The following is a 22,200-nucleotide window of genomic DNA, read 5'->3' as shown; positions in this document are numbered from 1 at the left end:
GCTGGGTATTTTGCGCTTGCGCACATACAGGGCGACGCCTCCAGATCTAAAAAACCGCTGGACCGATTGCATTCAAATTTGGCACACCGCTAAGGGGCCAGTTGGTAGGGTGCCATGCACAACTCACTTTGGAAGCACTCACATGCAGTTCCACACGTGCAAGACGTGGGCTCACCCGACCTCTCGCTCTCTTGTTTATCGCCCCAAAAGGCCGCTACTATCTACTACTGGCTACTGCCAGGTGTAAGATTTTAATTGTCGCATCATGTCACGCATGATGTAGTTGAAAATAACACCGAAAACATGACAATGTGTTTGTGCTAACTTAAGGCATCCTCAGACGTGCATCAGTATTTGCTTTGTAGCCTTTGTATGAGTGTATGTCGGTGTGTGGGTGGTGTGTAGGTGTGTGTGTTGGGGGGGGGGAGGGGGTCCGTGCTGCTGTCGGTTGTTTGTCGCGACATTACCTCGGTCAACACTGCGGTGATCCATACGTCCAGAAGTCAGCCTTCGAGCAGCTGTCGAGTGGTGTGCGAGGGGCGCGGCCAGACACCGGGAGACAGACGTGTTTGGCCGGCGCCCATTTCCGGCACGCCGTCAGGGGCCGACGGCTCTGCTATCCTGGGGGTCCTGCGCACAGCGGCACAGGGGATGGGGGATGGCAGCCTCTGCCATCCTGGGGCTCCTGCCCTGCGGCAGGGGATGGGGGGGCAGCGGAGTGGATCGCGCTCCTACCCGACCCCCACCAAACACGATTTGGCAGCACTGTAATGACGCCTGCTGGGCGTGAAGTTTTCCCTTCACCATAGGGTTTACACACAAACTGGTCAAAGTTTGAGCCAGGATATACTAGTCTAAAAATGCAAAAAACGAACAAATTTTGGCATCAATAGATTCAGCATTTCATCGTGTGCCTCAAACCGTCCATCATTTGGCCTCAAAGGAGGTAAAAATTGTTTAAAATCGAAGTTGAAAAGATGCTTTCTGAGCACATAATCTGGTAGCAATCACGTGACCTGCTATGAGCAGCTTATCGATAATTTACGAACATAATTATTAATATGCTGCTTTAAAGGAAGGGTGCCACCTTTTGGACACAACGCAGTTTTTACAAGATTAGCCTCACATGAACCTAAAAACCGGCTTCACTTACCTATGCTCGAGACGGTCAGCATTGAATCCGCACGTGAAGTTATCATTTGCGAGTTTTGCTGCCAGCATTCGGGCAGGCAAAAATCTTCAGCACTATTTCCTCGTCGTGTTAAGGGTATTTTATAAAACATGAAATCAGCAAAGGTATGTATAAAAGTTATACTTTTGAAGCATGTTTTATCATTTTGAAAGGGTATATTTTTTCTTTATGGTATACACTTAAGTTTTAAAATTTTAATTGGGAAGTTTTTCTAGTAAGTTGCATGAAGGGTGAAGGGTTCCATAGATCTCTTAAGCATTGTAAAGGAAAAACCTTTACTCGACTTATTTGATGTTCTTTAACTGTTGGCAAATATGGCCAACAGTTACCTACTTGGTTACCTACAACTTAGTTCAAATCATGTTATCTTCTTCCTTTTTATTTGTTCATCTTTTTGTCTCAGTTGCGCCATCAATGCAAATGGCAGAATGATATGTTGCCATGACAACAAGATATGCCAGCCGTCCTAGCTGCCACATCAAACGGCCTTGAGTTGTAGTGGTGATATAAACAACGATCTTTTTTTTGGCCAATGTATTAAATGCAATGTTTCGGTTTTTTGTATATTGTGGACGCGCTAACCACGTCTAAAAATTCAAATAAGTAAAATAGATTCATAGAACAAAAATTTCGGAAGGTGGCACCCTTCCTTTAAACAACATTAATCATACATTTTGAGCTTTCAGTACTTTAAATAAGGTCAAAACATCGCAAAACACAAAAGTTAATACAATAGTCACGTGGGTGTCAGGAAATGTCACAGGTGCGTCAAATTTGTGACTGGGGCTTTACTTTCAAACATTGGATCTACCTGTTTCTTATAGGTATCTTGCTCCTACCGCTCGGCGCATGTTTCAGGACCCATGGAGCAGCAACACTTACATTCCGGTGGTTGCAAAGCAATCCTTTAATCCGCGCCCCGTTGGGGCTCCTGCATTAGCGTCGCCACGGGGGAGAGGGGCAAGCGAGGCAGCTGACTCCCCTCCCCCCCCCCCCCACACACACCTCTGACCGGGTTCCCCTTGAGATCGATGCAGATCCGATGAGATTTTGGAGTTGGGAAAAATGGGGATAGTTTTCGAGAATGACAGTGAAGTCAGACTCGGTTGGAGTCGAGAGTCCCAGCCAGTAGGAGTGAGAGTCACCAAAATCTTCGGGACCGACTCCAGACTTGGGCATGTTTATACTTTAAATTCGATCAATTTCTTGGTTGGTTTCAGCTGAATTTTACATTTGCTTTTCACCAGTCTATAGTCATTGGCCGGATTTTTTAAAGCCTGTCTATTGTCTAATCGTTTAAAGAGCTTTGATGAAAAGCGCACGTGAAGCCTCGATACTTTTAGCACTAGCCATGTGAAAATATCACCTTGTTGATTTTTCTTTTTTACTTTCTGTTCGTTCCAATAGCTCGTCTCGTACCGTATCTATTTATGCACTTTAAGCGGTTAGACAGGCTTAAACCATTAATACGCCTTTTTGGGCGACCAACAAGCGAGCGTACCTAATTCATTTATTTCTATACGACTACTATGCCTACTTTCTCGGTGGGGGTGTTTCTTACCAAATATAAATTGACTTTCTGTGGCTGCTAGTGAAAACACAATCCGCCGCGTGAAGGCCGCCACAATAGGATTGCGCATCACTTTTTTGATCACTCAGGAGGAGCCCCAGCCAGCAGCGAGAGTCGGGTGCCAACTGGCCAGCGAGGAACCTGCGATAGGCAAGGATGAAAAAGGCCTATGTACAGCGCAATGATGCGCTGGAGTAGAATGGAGATGACTCAAGTTGATTCTCATAGACGCTGGAGGAGCCTATAGACTTGCATTGCGCCTGTTTCGCCCGTTGCTGTTGTTAATGAGAACTAGGCGGCTCCACTGAGCAGCGGCTGGATCCGTTGGGTTTAAAATGAGCCCGCGCAGAGAAATGGCGTGGCTCAGCGCTACGAAGGTGAGTCCAAGCGCAGATTCCTTGGACCCGATGTCGACCCAGACGGCTAGTTTTGTCCAGCCTTGGCACCTGTGGATGGTGACTGCAAATGCCGGAGACAGAGGAGAATCTGCGTTCGGCTGTGGAGTCGCGCTCCCTCCATCCACTTGCTGGTAATGGCAGACACCGTCACTTCCTGAGCTTCTCTGGATTCCATGCTGAGCCCTGGTAACCGGGGAACTCCACGCAGACTGCGGCTGGCAGGGTGTCTTGGCCAGGCGCGTCTGGAGGGTACAGTAGCCCGGCCACGGTCCCCAGAGTGCCGTTCGTGAGACCGGCGCTCACCCACATAGTTATTTGATTTCAGCATCACCTTGGCCCTTCGATCAGTTGGACTACCGGCTCTAGAACACCGGCGTCTTGCGCTGACTTTTTCCTGGCCGTGGCGGGCTGGTGGATGACCTTCAGGTTGAAGCAGGGCCGACTAATGTTCCGCAGCTGACGGTGATTGACGTCCTGCCCCATCTCGTGGCTAGCGAAGAGCCGCGGTGCGTCAGCAAACTTGCGCCTCTTCGTCGGAAAGATGAGCCTCCGGACGGGTTGAGAGGAGCCTTTGATCAATGGTGGTGTTTCCGTCTCTGACGTGGGCGAGTAGGCGTCGGAACTGCTCCTTTGCTGGTTCACTGCCACGCACAGCGCACACGCTCCACCCGTATCAGGACGACGGCCTTTTCGAAGCTCGGAAGCTGGCGCGGCCGTCTTCACTGAGCCGCCTGCCGCCTGCTGTCGAGTCGAACATTGGCCGATCCATGACGGGGGGAAGCTGTCCAAAGTCTCCGATGAGACACACGCTCACCGCGCCGAAGGGCTCGGAGGAGTGGCGTGGGAAGGCCTGGCGGAGGCGCAGGTCTACAGTGCGCAGAAGTTTTCTCCCCACCATGAGAGAGAGAGAGAGAGAGAGAGAGAGAGAGAGAGAGAGAGAGAGAGAGAGAGAGAGAGAGAGAGACGGTTTATTCAAAATCATGGCTGCGAGTTGTTACTCATATAGCACACGTAATGAAAGCGGATGATAATGCACTGCAGTGCGCTGAACAAGTCACTGCGTTCAGAAAGGTGAGTTCATTTCAGCTGGCTTGTGATGATGTCCATGTTGATGAGAGATGTGATGTATGGGATGCTGGATTTTCTCAACCGAACACCGCAGCAGATAGTTTCGAATGTGTTCTGTCTTCGGGTATCTCTGCCTGAGATATAGCCCCGCAGTTTTGGGAAAAGATCTCGGTGAGCTTGGGAATGCAACATCTGCTTGCCAAAGCGTAAGCATAACATTTCTCTTCTGTTTGCCAGGCTCTCCAGATTTAGCAGATTTAGGAGTTGCTGATAGTTTTGGTCATAACCACCGATTATCTTTAATGCTCGTTTCTGAACCCTTTCAATTCTCTGAGCTTGCTGGGCAGTGAGGCCGGCGTTATATACAGGGGCGCAGTATTCAAGCGGGGGCCTGATATAAGTAACATATACTTTCACCATATGTTCTTGCGGTGGCTGAAAGTTCATCACATGTAGCATGTAGAGTGCTCTTGACCCTTTGGCTACAACTTCACTGACATGATTCTGCCAGGACAAGTCAGTGGATATTGTAATACCAAGTAGCTTTGCCTTGTCGACTACAGGTATGCTGACGCCATTAAGTGTTATATCTGGCAACACAATAGGCCTTTTCGATGTAAAGAAGTGCATCACCTGACATTTTTGTTCATTTAGGACCATTTTGTTTCTATGGGCCCACTCTGAAAGTTGATCAGTTATCCGCTGAAGTTCAACTTCCTTACTTATCCGATCCACAGAGTATGATTGGAAGAGCGTTAGGTCATCGACGTACTTCAGTCTACTTTCAGTTTCGTTAGCGGCGTCATTAATCATAGCAAGGAAGGCCATTGGTCCCACTAGGGTGCCCTGAGGGGCTCCACACGTAATTATCCGCCATGAACTCAGCTCGCCGTCTGGCATCTTAACTCGTTGATGTCGGTCCTGCAGGAATGAGCACAGCCACTTTGCATAAGCAGGCCTAAGTCCCATATTCAAGAGCTTCTGTATGACAATTGTGTGGTCTATCAGATGAAACCCTTTTCTAAAGTCGTACATTACAACAGAAAACATTCTATCAGTTTTGTCCAGCTGAGTCAGCAAATTGTCAGTCAGCAATTGTGCATTAATCTAATCAGATAGTGACCGGTGGATGATCCTCTTATATTACCATACTGGTGCTTGTCAATGCTGGATCAGATGTCCTCAAGAAATAGCGGAACCATCAGCTTCTCAAAAATCTTCATGAAGGTCGGCGTGAGACTGATTGGTCGGAGATCTCCTGGAGATCGCGGCCTATTCTTCTTGGGGACAGGCGTTATTGTAGCTCGCTTCCAAACTGAAGGGACCTTACCATTCCTCAACGAGCGATTGTAAATATGTGCCAACGGAGTAGCCAACTCGACAGCAAAGTTTTTGATCAGGCGTGACGGAAGCTGTCCGGCGGGCACAGCCATGTTTTCTCTGACATGCGTAAGATGTCGGCTCCTCGGAGCCGGAGTCCCTCCAGCCGTGTATGCAGCGCCTGTAGTTGTTCGCCGGTCAGCTCCGGCAGGTCATTTGTCAGTGCTCGGGGTTACATGAGCAGAGTTAATACGAATTACAAACGGACTACAATGGTGAGTGAATAGGAAAATCCGTTCCTGATACGCATTTACTTGCTCATGTAACCCCGGTAAGTGGCACTGGCACGGACGGACACCGATGTAGCGTCTCGCCCATGATGCTAAACGCAGCAGTGCCGTGACGTTAGGCGCGCAGACGCGCTAAAGCTGCGCGGACTGCTCGCCGAACTCCTCCAGACACCGCCGCCTCAGCCACATGATGAGGAAGCTCTTCTCATAAATAGGCTGTTTTACATGATTGAACTACAGGGTGATTTTTTATACAGGGCAAAGAGTTAAAGAGCAATGGCGGTACCAGAAAACACATCAACTGACAGCAAATGTAAATCTTTGTAATAAGCACATTCTGACATTTCATTTGCACACAAAAATTTTGAGCTTGAGCTCCGTTTAGGCTTACAGAACGTGCTCGAAGTGAGCACAGTTTAAATGCACGCAAGCCTGGAGTAATTGGCGATTTTGGGGAAAACATTTTGTTGTGCGTCATTTTCACGGAACTTCACAACAGAAAGAGTCCCAAGAAGTCTCTAAAAGGTCTTAAAAACAAAATGACAAACAATTTCCTTTCACGCAGATATACTATTTTCGCGTTTGTTGTATGTTTTGGTATCTCTAGGCTTCAAAACTTTTTGCCCTGTAAACAAAAATCACCCTGTAGTGATACCTACAAGTAGTTTGCATTAATTGACTTTTGGGGAACGGGTCCAACTGGTTCCGATTCCAACTAAGACCGGGTCCGACTGGTTCCAGAAATGTCCAGCCGGGTCTGGTTCGAGTCTGGTTCCCAAAATTGTCATCTTTTTTTTTTATCACGTTTATTGATCGGAACACCCATCCATCAGCACACATCAACCCAGCAGCACGGTAGCAGCTCACACTCGAGCATGCTACACACATTCTAAACATCACCAGGCACTCTCCCATAGCAGACATCTGTCACCCCCGTGATCCGTCAATAAATTTAGCGTCCGGCGCACCGCTCGCTGCCTGTCGCCAGTGTGTTTACTACCTATTCACGAGCCAGGCGGCGCCACGACGCCCCACGACGGCGGCCCCCGGCCCGGCGGACCGGCAGAGGACGGCGAGGGCGGCAACGTGGAGACCTTGGAAACGGTCTCGTGAGATACATCGCGCGACAACCGCCAACGCCGTACAGCGGCCGACGCGCTCGCTAGCTTGATTGAAGGAAGGAGAATATCAGGGTTTGGGAGAGGGTGCCAATGTGTATTGTGTTATAAGAGTATAAGTGGCGGTAATGTGTTCATGTGACTGTGCAGTGTGTTTGTGTGTTGTGTATGTGTGTGTGTATGTGTTTTTTTTTCTTCATGACCTATTCATTTTTAATACAGTCTTCACTGTTTAAGCATTGATATGCCTAAGTGCTCCCCATTTCTCTTGAAAGTTATTTTGTTTGCCGAGCAACTCGGCAACTTTGCTTTCTGTTTCGATTTCTTGTTTTAACATGTTCATCCAGTGTGTGATGTGTGGTGTGCTATCTTTGCAGCGCGCTCTGTATATTGCTATTTTTGCTAATGTGAATATCAATGTTTCCCTGGCTGGTAAATCTGTGGGAAATAACCATGTTTTTAAATTTACACTTACACTTACGTTGTACTTGTTTAGAAGTTCAGTTTTCACTGCCGTGATAAATTCTTTTGTTATGGGACAGTACCAAAATAAGTGTGATATTGTCTCTGGCTCAGCATTACAGAAAGTACAGTTTTCGCTTTCTTTCACATTGATCATCCGCAAGTATTTGTTGGTAACTGTGATGCGATTTACAATTTTATATTGAAACATTCTGTTGTAACTTGAGTTCGTAGCATTGACGGCTTCGACAAAACTGCTAGCTTCGAAGCAACCTACATCCCTGAGCCACTTTTGCTCTAGCCGTTCATTTGCATCTTTTATGAAATTGTCATCTTTTGCCACCTCTAGTTTTTTGCTTTTAAACGATGTACAAAAAAGGAGGGCTACCTTACTTTTTATAATACATTAAAGTTGTTGTGAATGATAGGGTAACTGATGGGAAAACGCACCCCTGGGTTAAACGCCTCCCCTAAAAAATCACATTTCTTATCGACGAATAGTCTTTTTTCTTCCCTTCACAACAGTCAGCTGATTGTTTACATCGGTCTCTATTTCCGGTTCTGCATCTGGAGGAGCAGCGTGGGTAGGTGCTGGTGTTGGTTTTGGGTGTTGTTTTTGTTTTTCGTCAGATTCCTAATATTTTGATGCCCTCGTTATTCCACAAAACTTGATAAATGTGCACATCACTCAAAACTGCGTTTCATTGCCGTTCTGTTGAATTTATTATGCTGCGGCGATAGTGGCGCGTTTTGTGTCAGTATTTTGTTGATCGGAATTAAGTGGATGGGGGAAGACGCCTACCCGATACATGGGGCAAGACTCCCCAGGGGGCGTCTTACCCCCAAGTACCTGAAAGGGGGGCGTTTTGCTCGGATGGGGAGTGTGCAGGGTAGCTTAGGTGTGACCCAAAGTGGATAAGTGAAATGTGGGTTATAAGCAGTTGCCATGTGTTATCGTTGTGAAGTGTGACCTTTGTTTATTGTTAAATACCACGTCAAAAATGCAGTGAAATGTGAATTATGTTATCATTTTTACTTATGCCGTACGAACTTATTATGCTGCATTACGCGTTCAAACATTTGGTCTTTGTTTTTCCCCATTTTTTTCCTCCCCACCATCATTTATTTTTCATAGCAAGGCCCTTCACTCCCTTGTACAACTATAATGTAATTTTGCAGTACGCATGCACCTTTCTTCCGTCCCCACCAATCCTTATCACCTTTCCCCTACCTTCCAGCTCCCGCACGATGGTCCGAGTCTACCGACGGAAGACAAAGCGAGCGCAGTATGGGGAAGACAACCTCAGCAATGCTCTACACGCAGTATCAGCCGGCCCCCAGTCAATGGCATTGGTAGCTTCACGCTCTGATGACGTAAGCAGAGCGTGAAGGTTTTTTATTTTCCCTTCACTAGTGCTTTACCTATGGGAGATACCGATTTCAAAGGCAAAACTAAAAGTCGATTTTTTAACTTATTAGTCGAGATACGTATAAACCGAGTGTACCATACGACAGCCTGATCTTTCTTCTATCGATACCCGCATCCACTTTGGCGATGGTACATACATAAAACGCTGAAATTTGGCGATAGGCGGGAAGGTGCAATCCTAAACGGTATCATTCAATTACATCTTGATGGTTGCTTTTTCGAATGCTCGGAACATACCAAGTGGTGATGAACCTGACCTTTGATTCAAGCCGGATCTTGCAATACCAGCAGCTTTTTCAGGTCAGGTCAGGTCACTGACTGATAGCGCCATCGTCCATCGCCGTTAATCAAACTGCAACTCAAAATAAAATTGGATCGAACTAAAAGGTTTATTGCAGCCTCGATGTGGAGATGGTCAATACTGATGACCAATGACCGTAAAAACTGTCAAAAAACCACACACACACAACAACATTCGGTCAGATTCAGTCGCAACACATAAACAGGATAACACATACAAAATGACTAGATCAAGACATTGATGATTAAATGAGGATATGAAACAATCATGGACAAACAAAACCAAGTTCGAAAAAAAAAAGTAGCAATTAGTAATCCACATCCATGCGTCGAGCAGCCACGGTCACACACATCACAATCATGCAACATGCGCCTCATTCCATGGCACCAACATTCATCCCAGTACCGACAGAGCTTTGGCGGTAACATGGCTCCCCATTTTTTTGCCAAAAAAATCAAACCTTCTCGCGCGCGTCCCGCGCAAAAGCGATACATCAACACAAAAGGCTCCCTTGACGGGAATTAAGACCTCAGTTCTCCCGACAGCGATTCCACTCAGTCACCCGAACCGCAGAGTGGTAACACGCTCCGAACTGCACGATCTAGAGTGTAGCCCGTCTAGCCATTTGGACCTCGAACGTGCAACAATAACCACAATCGGCCAGCGGCACCGCAGCGCAGTACACTGCCTTACCCGCCACTGCGTGTCTCGGTCACAAAATTCACAAAGTACGCAAGTGAGCAAAAGTCACGCCGTTTAGCGATGGCGCCAGCTCACCTAGCTAGCCGCCGGGCAGTCAGCCTTCACTGCGCGCCCACCATCGGTCGCGGCTCGCTCATGCACTGCAGTCCCTCACTGCCCTACTCGTCAGTTCTCAAGAGCAGTATGAGGCGGTGGATCGGTCGGTCATACTCCGACCGCCCGATCCTCACGCGCACCTTACGCACGAGTTCGTCGTCACTCGGATACACGCGCACAACGCGTCCCATCGGCCACCGCCCCCTTGGGGCAGCATCGTCCACGACGATCACGACGTCACCGTCTCGGACGTTGGGTTCAGTTGCCTGCCACCGTCTCCGCTCCTGCAGAGAAGGCAGGAACTCTCTCCTCCAGCGTGTCCAGAAGAGGTTCGCCAGGAACTGCACGCGCCTCCAGCGATGTCTCGCGTACAGGTCCTCCTTGACGAATCGTCCCGGAAGAGAGCACACTACTTTCGACTTTAAGGTTAGTAGCTGCTGAGGAGTCAGGGGTTCGACCGTGTTAGTATCGGACATACTAGTGTAAGTAAGTGGCTGGCCGTTGATGATGGCTTCTGTCTCGACCATCACTGTGCGCAGCAGTTCGTCGTCCAGGCTGTGGCCGTGCGAGGCCAGGATGCTGCTGAACACCGCCCGTGCTGTCCGAATCGGTCGCTCCCAAACGCCTCCCATATGACTGGCGTGAGGGACATTGGCGTGGAACTCAACGAGGTCGCAGTCATCCTTCAGGAGCTCATCCTGGATCTTCTTGTGGTCAGTCTCCTTCAGGGCGGCTTCCAGAAGGCTCTTGCCGCCCATGAAGTTGGTTCCTTGATCGCAAAACAAGCGGCGTACCGGGCCTCTCCGCCCCACGAAGCGCCGGTATGCGTTCAAGAACGAGTCAGCCGATAGTGAGTTTGCTGTCTCCAAGTGGACACCTCGGGAGCTCAGGCACGTGAACATCACGCCCCATCGCTTCACATCGCTTCTCTTTTCCCGGATATAGAAAGGGCCGAAATAGTCCACTCCTGTGAACGTGAACGGCTCGGCACCTTCCACACGTTCTGCAGGGAGATCCGACATCTTTTGTACAGACGGCGTTCCTCTCAGACGGATGCATTTCACACACTTCAGGATGCATCGAGACACCGCAGACCTTCCTCGTACTATCCAGTATCCTCGCTGTCTCACTTCACTCAGAGTTGTCTCTCGTCCGCAGTGCTCCATCTGGTCATGCACATGACGCACAACAAGGTCTGTCACATGTGAGCGATTGGGCAATATCACCGGATGAGCCACTTCGAAAGGCACATCTGCTCTCCGGAGTCGACCCCCAACTCGCAGCAGACCGTCGTTGTCGATGAACGGGTCCAGTCGGAACAACGAGCTCGTCTTCTTGACGCACCGCTTGATCCGTCCACTTCTTTCGTCTGTTGATTGAAGGGCCAAGTTCCGTCTCTGAAGCTCTTCGCTGAAACTGTCAGCTTGAACAGACTTCAGAATTGCCCTTTCAGCCTTGTTCAGCTCTTCTACGCTGGTCGCCACTCCGCGCGGCTGTCCCAGCGCGCCCTCCTCATGTTGTGCTGTATCTCGGTCACAGCTTCTTGCGCGCTGGCGCACTATCTGGCAGTAGCGCCGTACCACGGCGACAGCTCGTTTGGCTCGAGACCAGCTGGAAAAGTAGTCCAGTCGTTTGGCCAGAGACTGGTTTTGACCATCCTGCTCTGGGACTCCTCGGACTTCAATCTTGAGCACACTTGCTGCCTTCACTTCAGGGTCGTCCGATGCCACTTCTGCCTTTGTGACCTGTCCGGGAAGACCTCCGCGCTGCAGAAGGAACGCAGGTCCGTTCCACCACAGACCGTTGGTCTTCAGCTCGTTCAGAGCTGCTCCTCTCGATGCGATGTCAGCTGGGTTATCTTCGGACGCTACGTGTCGCCACTGAGTGGGGCGCGTCGCCTGTCGAATCTGCTGGACGCGGTTCGACACGAAGACATGAAACCTCTTCGATTCGTTGTAGATATAACCCAGCACCACTTTGCTGTCGGTCCAGAACACTTCGTTCAACTCTGGTATATCTAGCTCTCTTCTTAGGAGACAGCTGCCCTTCACCATCGCCACTGCCGCAGTCAGCTCCAGTCTGGGTACGGTGAGAGGGCGCTTAGGAGTGACTCGTGCTTTGCTGAAGACGAGTGATGATGCCATTTGCCCGTCCTCCGTCATGATCCTTAGATAGCTGCAGTAGCCGTAGCCTTCCAGACTTGCATCACAGAAGTGATGCAACTCGTACAGCTTCACACACTCTTGTCCCAGGCCATGGGCGTAGCACCTGGGCACACTCACTGAGGAGAGCTGCGAGAGGCCGGACTTCCAGCTTTCCCAGCGTTGGGCAGTCTCATCGGCTACTGGATCATCCCAGTCGTATCCATCTGTGCAAAGCTGCTTCAAGATCTTCTTGCCTTGAAGGGTTACCGGCGATACGAAACCCAAAGGGTCGTAGAGGGAGCTCACGAGAGAGAGGATCCCTCTTCTGGTGGGTGGCCGTTCTGGAGTCTCGAAGCTGAAGCCGAGAGTGTCGTCTCCCAGGTTCCACCTGATGCCCAGGGCGTGTTCAAGTGCCGTCATCTCACTCATGACTTCGACTTCTTGCAAGTCCTTGGCGCGACGGTCGGCCGGGAGCTGTAGCAGGACCTCAGACTCGTTAGACGCGAACTTCCGTAGGTTGAAGCCTCCTTTCGCGCAGAGATCGATGGTTCTCTTCGCCAGGTCTACGGCAGACTCCACGTCTGGTACGGATGTGAGGCCGTCGTCCACGTAGAAGTTACGCCGCACGAACTCGGCTGCACTTCTTCCTGATGTACTCTCGTGTCTGTTGGCAGTTTCCTTCAATGCCATCATCGCACACGCTGGCGAGGACGTCGCCCCGAACAGGTGTGTTGTCATGCGGTGCTCTTCTGGGCTAGCGGTGATGTCACCTCGCTTCCACCACAAGAAGCGGAGGAGGTTTCGGTCTTCTGGGTTGACGCCGACCTGGTTAAACATTCCCTGAACATCACAGCTGAGGCCGACGAGCTCCTTTCTGAAACGGATAAGTACGCCGATGAGACTATTTCCGACGTCTGGACCCTGAAGGAGCTGCGAGTTCAGAGACACTCCTTGATGTTGAGCGCTACAATCGAACACCACTCTGAGCTTGGCCTTCTTGGGGTGGCACACCCCATGATGTGGTACGTACCACACATGTCCCTCCTGTTCTTGTTCATCGGCTGGAACGACTTCGGCGTAGCCTTTCTCCAGCATCTCATTCATAAACGCTTCATACTCCTCTCGGAACCTTGGATCTTTCGCCAGTCTGCGTTTCAATCCTTGGAGCCTCCTCAAAGCCACCTCTCTGTTGTCCGGAAAGGAGAACGACTGGTCCCTCAGCGGGAGGGGCATCTCGAAATGGAGGTCCTCTCTCTGATGTATTTTGCTTTGCACGATGTTCATGAACTTCGTGTCGTCTTGTGAGTACGTGTGCTCTTCAAGCGTGTCGCGGAAGTCAGCCTCAAGCAGGTGCATCAGCTGAACAGGGCTCACTTCTCGAGTGTGCACGCGGAAGGCAAAGTGACAGGACGTCCCGTTGCTCCTTTTCGCCTCACTGTCCAGGATACCGACGATACTCCATCCAAGTACTGTCTTCATTGCCCATGGCTCGTGGTCTTCTCCCGCGACAACTTCTAGAGGCTTCACTGCCTTCGCGCAGTTGATTCCGATCAAGACTCCAATCTCGGCTTCATCGAAGTATGGAGGCAGTTGCTGTCCAACAGACTTCAAGTGAGGCCACTTCCGTACGCTCTCCTCTTTGGGGATGAGCCCACGATCTGCCGGGATATCGGAGCGCGAGTAGGTCGTAGGCAGGGGTACTTCGTCTCCGCCGTCAACTGCCTGCACCACTAGACCATGGACGGCATGGGCTCGCTCGACTGATTTCCCGGTCATTGTGTTCAGTTGCAGACGGGTTTCCACCCCATCAACGTCCATCTGCTGGCGTACCGACTCCTTGATAAAACAGGCGTCTGACTGCAAGTCCAATAAGGCGTAGGTGACGATCTCTCTATCTGGTCGCTCATCATGACGAAGCCGCACGGGGACGACCATCGAATGGGCGCACACATTTCTCTCTGCAACGCCCACTTGAAGAGAAGTCGCACTTGTCTGGGTACCCTGACTGCTCTTCGTGCTTGATCGCCCACCATCAGAGGCCACCAGAGCGTCATCATGCAGGACGGTAGGATGCAGCTTCCCACACTTAGTGCACCGTTTCTTCACCTTGCACGTACGCCACACATGTCCAGGCTTGAGACAGCCTCTGCAGAGACCGTGCTTGAGGACGGCGTCATGTCTCTCACGGACGCTCATCTTGATGAACTTCTGACAGTAGTCCAGAGTGTGGTCTCCATTGCAAATCTTGCACCTCAATCTTGGCACTTGGTCACCATCTGACGGCGCGTTGGTGGCAGCTAAGAATGTTCTTGCTCTTGTCTTGGGCTGAGGCTTCTTCGTGTTCTGCTCAGCTTCGGAGAGACGACTACCAACTGGTCCGCTGGCAACGCGCGCTTCTTTCCTCAAAAAGAGGACAAACTCGCCTAGAGACGGATACCTCGCGCTGGATCCGAGGCGGGGCTCGTAGAGCGCCTCGTCTACCACCCGTTCCCAGCGGTTCACAATGTACTTCGGCAGTAGCTGAAGCATCCGAACGTTCTCGTCAGGGTCACTGAGGACATCCAGACCTGCAACGGTTCTTGAAGCAACTTCGCAGCTCTCCAAGTAGTCGGCGAACTGCCGGAGTCCCCTTGCATCGCCAGGAGCGATCTTCGGCCATGTACGTATCTTCCTTCTGTAGGTCTGTGCAGTTATGAAGTTGCTTCCATAACGCTCTTGCAGTTTCGCCTTCGCCTCACCATAAGCATCTTCTGAGCTCAGGTGCAGAAACCCTTGGATCGCGTTGCGTGCTTCACCGCTCGTGTACCGAGAGAGGAAGTGTAGCCTCTCGGCAGCTGATGAAGTGCGCGCTTCAATGTAGCTTTCAAATGATTTCATCCACAGGTGAAACTGCTCTGCATCACCACGGAACACCTCTGGCTCCAGGGCTGGCAGAGAACTTCTCTTACTCTGCTCTGCAAGTAGCTGAGCCAGCCCTGAGAGAAGCTCTGCTGCAGAAGAGGCGGCTGCTCCCTGCGAAGGTTCTTGACTAGGATTCCTCACATCAGCTTCTCGGTTCGTGTCAGCTGCAGTGCTCAGTCCTGGTGCAGGCTGCTGCTGGTGATCAGATGGAGCAGCAATGTCCTCTACTGTCGGTTCCGGATGGCGGCTGGTTACAGCGTTTCCCTCAGTCTGACCTTCCAGTTCCAGCTTGAACTTGTGTGTCACCTCTGCCTGTCTCTGCTGGATTTCGATCTCGGTTTGCAGTGCCAACTCCTCTTCTTTCCATTGCAACTCTTGGCGTTGACGCTCAAGCTCTTGCCTTGCCTTCAGCATGGACAGTCTTGCTGCCACTTCAGCTTTCTTGCGCTGGTCTTCGATCTGCATCAGCTGAAGGCCAGACTTCGTGCTGACGCCAGAGCCAGCCACTGATGCACTTGCCGTCTTCTGCGGCTGTTTGCTCTTCAAGTAGCCTTCAACCACCATTCTGACTTGGTCGATTTCTTCCAAAACCATCTTGTGGTTCTCTGAGTGTTGCTCCACTTCAGCCCGAGGGAGCAAGTGACACAACTCATATTCGGTCTGTGAGAAGGAGATGTAGTTGTGGATCCACTTCTTTGCCTTCTCTTCTGAGATGTCTGGGTTCAGCTCCACTTCAGTACCACTCTGTCGGACCACCTGCCGACTGAGCTGCTTCAGTTCACGTAGCTGATGCTTGTAGGCCTTCGTCTTCAGTTGAGTTTGGTACTCGCGTCCCGCCTCTGTTGGACGGATGGCTCTCCCAGAACTGGACTGCAGAGCGTCCAACGTCTCATCCTCCTTCCTCGAATCAGCCATGTTAGTTCAGGTAAGGTAGGTCAGTGTCAATAGGTTAGTGGTTCAGAGGAATTGGTTATGTTAAAAACTATTAACTTCACCAAACACTATACTACAAACACAAGTTGTAGGTAACTATACTACAGAAAACAACTCAAAACTGGTGACACATCATAACTGAAGCCACCCCACTACGGGTGGAGGAATTTTTACTGATAGCGCCATCGTCCATCGCCGTTAATCAAACTGCAACTCAAAATAAAGTTGGATCGAACTAAAAGGTTTATTGCAGCCTCGATGTGGAGATGGTCAATACTGATGACCAATGACCGTAAAAACTGTCAAAAAACCACACACACACAACAACATTCGGTCAGATTCAGTCGCAACACATAAACAGGATAACACATACAAAATGACTAGATCAAGACATTGATGATTAAATGAGGATATGAAACAATCATGGACAAACAAAACCAAGTTCAATAAACAAATTAAAGATCAAACAGGCACCTACTTCGTCCGGGTATAATGGGGTCGTGCTCCAATCAGCTGTTAGGCGCGTCTGCTCGTCAGTCGTCTCCAATAAGTACAAATGAGACCAATGATAGCGAGACCAATGATAGCGCCAACCTCAACGTGAGCCACGTCACACCGATGCCTTCAGTTCAATGGCTGGAGAAAAAATAAGTAGCAATTAGTAATCCACATCCATGCGTCGAGCAGCCACGGTCACACACATCACAATCATGCAACATGCGCCTCATTCCATGGCACCAACATTCATCCCAGTACCGACAGAGCTTTGGCGGTAACACTGACCTTTGACGTCATAAGTGAACCTCTGCACGGTCCTCAGATACCGCAAGTTCGCAACGCCCTCAGTGTCAGAGCAGATTTCACAAGGAGATGAAACTTGCAGGACCTAGTATCCTCCAGAAGTCTCACAACGTGTATATCTCGCTTTTTTATTCAAGGTCACATGAGGTCAGGCCGGTCATATGAAGTCACCATTATAAGCCAATGGGGGAAACTTATAAACAGCTATTTTGGAGCCCAGAACGATCTCAGACTAGCTGTAATACACGCAACCGCGATTATTTCATGCACTCTTTACAAGGTTCGATGCTTCATTTCTGCACCAAGAGCTTGCATGACGTCATTGATGACGTCACTAGTGTCATAAGTTTTTCGACAATAACTTCTGATCAAATTGAGCTAGCGAGTCGGGAAAGCCACCAATAGACTCGGGAAGACCTGCCAAATCGAATGATATGTGACATGACCTCCTTCGACCAAGTTCGTGCCCTTGGGATCTCTGACCTCACCGTGACCCGGGGTCAACACCCAAAGTTGGCCTCACCCAAATGAAAAAGAATACCATTCGACGCGCCTGAGCAGGGCGAATACGATGCTGTCAAAATCGCGGCTCTGCAATCATTTTTTTTGTGAAGTTATTCGCCAAAACCGAACCCGTACCTTGGGCCACTTAACCTGACCTCAGAGGTCACCGGTTGACCTGAGACCTTAAAATCGGGTACAAAACTCTGCATCTCGTAGCGACACACACGCTCGTCTTTTCTGCGACGTTCTAGCTCCATTAGGGGCGAAACGGCGAGATGGGGTCGTACCTCCCGCCCCCCCCCCCCCACACCCCGGCCCCCGGCCGGCGCGTATGTAGAAAACCAATAAGTCCGGCGAGGGTTCAGCGGGTTCCACTGTGCACAAACAGCTAAGGGTTGTGCATTTAGTATGGTCATGAGAGAATCCTGTTTGATTTGGGCTTATAATACAATGCATGATCACTTCTTGTTCATAAGTTTAATTGATTTTCTTCTTCCCAAAAACAAACAATAAATGCTCTTCTTCATATTCCCCTTCACTCAACAACTTTTGATCACTTTTCCCTAAAGGCCTAAGGTAAAACTAAACCTAAGGTAAAACATTGGTAAAAACACAAATGGATGGCTCATCTCAATAGTCAATACTTCTGTCTCCTAATGCTCCTAATGCCTTTGATCATGGTGGCAATGCAATGTGATGATGACAGCATTCCATTTATCACCACTGAAACACAACTTAGCTCAAAAACACTCATATACATTATAATGGCATTATATACATAAATTTATTTAGCTCCATTTGTGCAAAATTACTTAACTTATCACATTCTTTGACTATTGCTTCAGAAAGACATATCAGACCATAAGATTGTGTGAAGAAAAGATTATCAGGCAATAGAGTTGATATATGTGTAGAAGAAGTCCAGATTGTAGACTTGAGTTTGGTAGGTTGTAGGAGTTAGGTTTTAGGCTGGTGGGTTCATAGGTAGTATATTGGTAGGTTGAAAGCCGTGAGTTAGAAGGTAAGGTTAGGTCAGGTTAGATGTTCAAAACCTTCACTGGACTTCATCTTCACATTTACCACAGAGTTGACACTTGACAAGCTGTGCCAGCCAATCTAGCAACTAAGTATTCCGCACTAGCACGCACATAAGCTGGAAATGTGCACAATCACATGAAAAAAGGCTGCAAGTTTGGGAACTCTGCACTTATATGGAAACTACACTAATATTCAATGATGTCTCATTTGCCTTCTGAAAATTTCTAAGATAGCATTGCATCAACACTCAACAGTGTCAGCTCATATCACAGCACAGCCATTCGGCATGGCATTTACCACATCATGGCACGCATTGTGCACTGATGAACACAAAATTCACACCACAATTAATCTGCACTGCATTTTACATTGGCTAAGTGCCTCTGCCTGCACATACATCTTGCTGAACTGCCATTCTTAGCAATAAGTATAATGTTGCAGCCGCAGGCATTGTAAGCATCAGAAGAGAGCCTGATGTTCTGGAGATTAACGGAGCAGTTTGAACATGCTTGCAAATCTGATGTTATTCATAGGTCTAAGCCTGACTTCGAGGAAATTTGAAGAATAATTTGAAACCAGTTGCAATACTGTTATTCCAGCCGTTTCAGCGAGGTTGTGCAGGGCCATAACAAGGCCTTCTTCACTTCAAATAATAATTGCCATTGCAAATCAGAGGCAGAACTGAATACCACAATTATTGAAGAAAATTCTAAAAGTGAAAATCACTGCGACGAAAAAGTACTGACGGCAGGAGACGCGATTTCAATAATAGAAATAGCATATCACCCAAAGCTACCTATACTGTAATTTGTTTACCTCGGCCACCGAAAACACGTGTTTTTTTCCGACCGACTGCATTCGCCGACTCGCGGCCCCAGATGACGTAATCAACAAATAATTGGCCAATAGAGATAATAAAAAATGATCATTGGAACAATATAAGAAAAAAACAGGTAACACAATATAATTTTGTTATTTAGTAATGTCAAAAATTCGTCTTAACGACCTTAGATCGGGACTTTTTACTTCATGACGTCATGTGTGCCAACAGTTTTCAAGAGGAAGTATAACAGTGGAATAAACCTACCTCTATTTGTAACTTGTTCGCCATTTCTGTCGACATTTGACTGCTACCATATCCCAAACTCTGACTACCCGGTGTTCTATATACTCTGGTATCAGCTGCCAGACTGCCATTGAAGACCGTCGCAAAGAAGTATGGGATTCCAGCACGAACCCTTCGTCGGCACGAACCCTTCGGTGACATCACGATTCTCGTGTATATCGTCCAGGATGTACATACATCGCTGGGACGCAATCAGGTTTTCTCTGAGGAAATGGAGACTGAGCTGGCAGGCCACATACTAGACATGGAGACGAGACTGTTTGGCCTCACCAAAACCGCAGTCCGTCGCCACTATATATGGCCTTGCCGTCGCCTCGCATTTGAATTCGCAGTGAAGTGCGGACTGCCGCATCCCTTTCAGAATGGCAAGGCGGGCGAAGACTGGCTGAAGGCATTCCTCACCCGTAACCCGCAGGTGACTCTTCGTAAGCCTGAAGGCGTCTCACTCAGTCGAGCGCTAGCCTTCAGCAAGACCAATATCGAGCGGTTCTTTAACATCTACCGGGAGGTGATGACGAAGAAGAAGTTCCTCCCAACCACCGTCTTGAACATGGATGAGACGGGGGTGACGTCAGTGCCGAAAAATCCCTCAAAGATCCTGGCAGGGAGGGGCCGGAAGGAGGTGCCTTTCTATACTCCCACTGTGCATTCCTGTGTTAATGTTCAACATATAAACTTTTACTTAAAAAAAACGTTTTGGAGATCAAAATGGTGCTACATTAAAAACTTATTTTGAATTGCATCGGATGAGTATTTCATTTTTGCATTGATATCATGGTGGTCAAGTCACCCCATGTGGCCTGCAATTCACTTGGAAGAATCGCCACCAAAAGTTTTAGGTAAATGAAGTGACAAATGCCAGTTTTGTTGGATATGCTAACTTAACAGCCTTGTCATGATCAACCATACTAAGTTTCAGCATCGCAGTTGGTCTAGAGACATGGTTAGATAATAATAAAAAAGTTCGAACCTGTTCAAATTTGACCATTTCAATGACTCCAATAAAATTGAGCCTAGTTAGGTATTTAGTGGTAACTCGTCTCTCAGTGTTGGTTATGTTGGAAGGCTCATCAATTATCTTTTATTGGTGCATAAAAAAAATTATTACATTCTTCGGAAAATATCACTGGAAATCACCCTAAAGCATTTTTTAGAAGCATGGCAAAGTCACTCAGCAAGGCAAAGTCACCCCCGTTTACGGTACCTACCCCAGGTTCTGCACGAGTTCCTCCCCCTCCCCCTTGTTGTGTTGCCTCTGCACTGTGGCCTGGTGAGAGGCGGGCGGCCGAAAACAATCACCGGAACTGCCGGACATGTATTCTGGCCGCCGCACAACAAGATCAAAATAACAAGTGAACCAACGCCTACGCCGCCATCACCGGAAGTCCTCCCCGGAGCTAGTAGTGGGCCGATGCCTACTCGGTGCGGACTAAACACGAGACGAGAGGGCGGTGAGCGTTCTTACAATCATTGTGCCTATCAAATAAGAAACTAAGCACGACTACAACGCGTGGGCGTGAAGCGTTTACATCCTACAAATCACATTGGCGCCGGTTCGGTATTTGCTATCAGCTGACACGACTCTGGGTCTTCACTAAAAATGACAAAACAAACTCGCACACCTCTGGCGCAGCTGATACGAACAGCGCAACTAAATTCGCGCCACAACACCCCTCAAATGCAAGTCTGAATCCGCCAGTGCCCATGGTCCAGAGGTTAGGTCAAGAGACCCCGAGCTGGGGTTTTAGTTTTGTTTTGCGAAGCACTAAAACAAAAATGATTCTAGAGCTAAAACAGCCAGGGACGTAGCCAAGGGGTGGGGGGCACGGGGGCCATGCCCCCCCCCCCTGAAGGAGAAAATAAAATAAAATTTAATAAATATAAAAATAAATAACAACAGCTGCACCACACCCCCTTAACAAGTGGACCAAATCCGAGAAGTTTTCCTTTTTGGAGGGGATACGACACTAGGCCGCGACCTGTGGCCGCGACCCTGAGCAAAATCCTGGTTACGTGCCTTAAAACAGCGGTACGTACGCATTCGTCACACAACCTTGACCTTGGGGCAGTCTTACATCAATACATGGACCTGCAATCTGATATATAAGGTATGTGAAGAAGTGCAAAATTTGAGGTCAATTTTAAACATGACATTGAATCTGTCCTTGGCCTTGACTACAGTTGGCACGAGAAAGTAAAACGCGTAATTCTTCGGAGTGACAAGTTTGTAGGATGCTAAGTCGGGTACGAAATGACTACCATTTTCATTATTGCCAAGACCTTTTTGGTGGCTGTCTGAGTTATGGGGAGGCAAACAGGCGTATTTAACGAACTCAGGGACTATCCCACCTTTAAAGGGACCCTCCCACCTTAACAGTAGATTTGAGTTGAGATAGCCAAAATGGGGTCCCTGGCTCACAATTACCGGTTTCGGCACTCACAACATCGAGAAATGCCTTAAATCGGAAATATTGAATTTCAAAATTGCAGCATTTTGATTCAGAGGGGCTAATGCATAGGAATACCCCTCTGAATGTGTGACGTCAGCGCAGATATCTAACGATTTTTAAATGTTTGACTAAAACGTTTAGTAGCACGCGGTGGTATATGCTGCTTTGCGCGCAACAAATGCCGCACTTTCAAATAAAGTCGCTAGGAACAGCGGAGATCCCAAAAAGTAAACAAAAGTAAAAGTCTAATATCTTGAAAACCGGTGAATATTTTTCGATGAAATTTGGTAGATATTCGTTTTTGCTCTTTCTGAACCGAACGACATCACTTTCATATGCCAATTCATTAACTTTTTT

Source organism: Amphibalanus amphitrite, unplaced genomic scaffold (genome assembly GCF_019059575.1).
Source record: "Amphibalanus amphitrite isolate SeventyFive unplaced genomic scaffold, NRLGWU_Aamphi_draft 000130F_arrow, whole genome shotgun sequence".
In the NCBI taxonomy this organism is placed as follows: domain Eukaryota; kingdom Metazoa; phylum Arthropoda; class Thecostraca; order Balanomorpha; family Balanidae; genus Amphibalanus; species Amphibalanus amphitrite.
Note: the sequence above shows the minus strand (reverse complement) of the source record.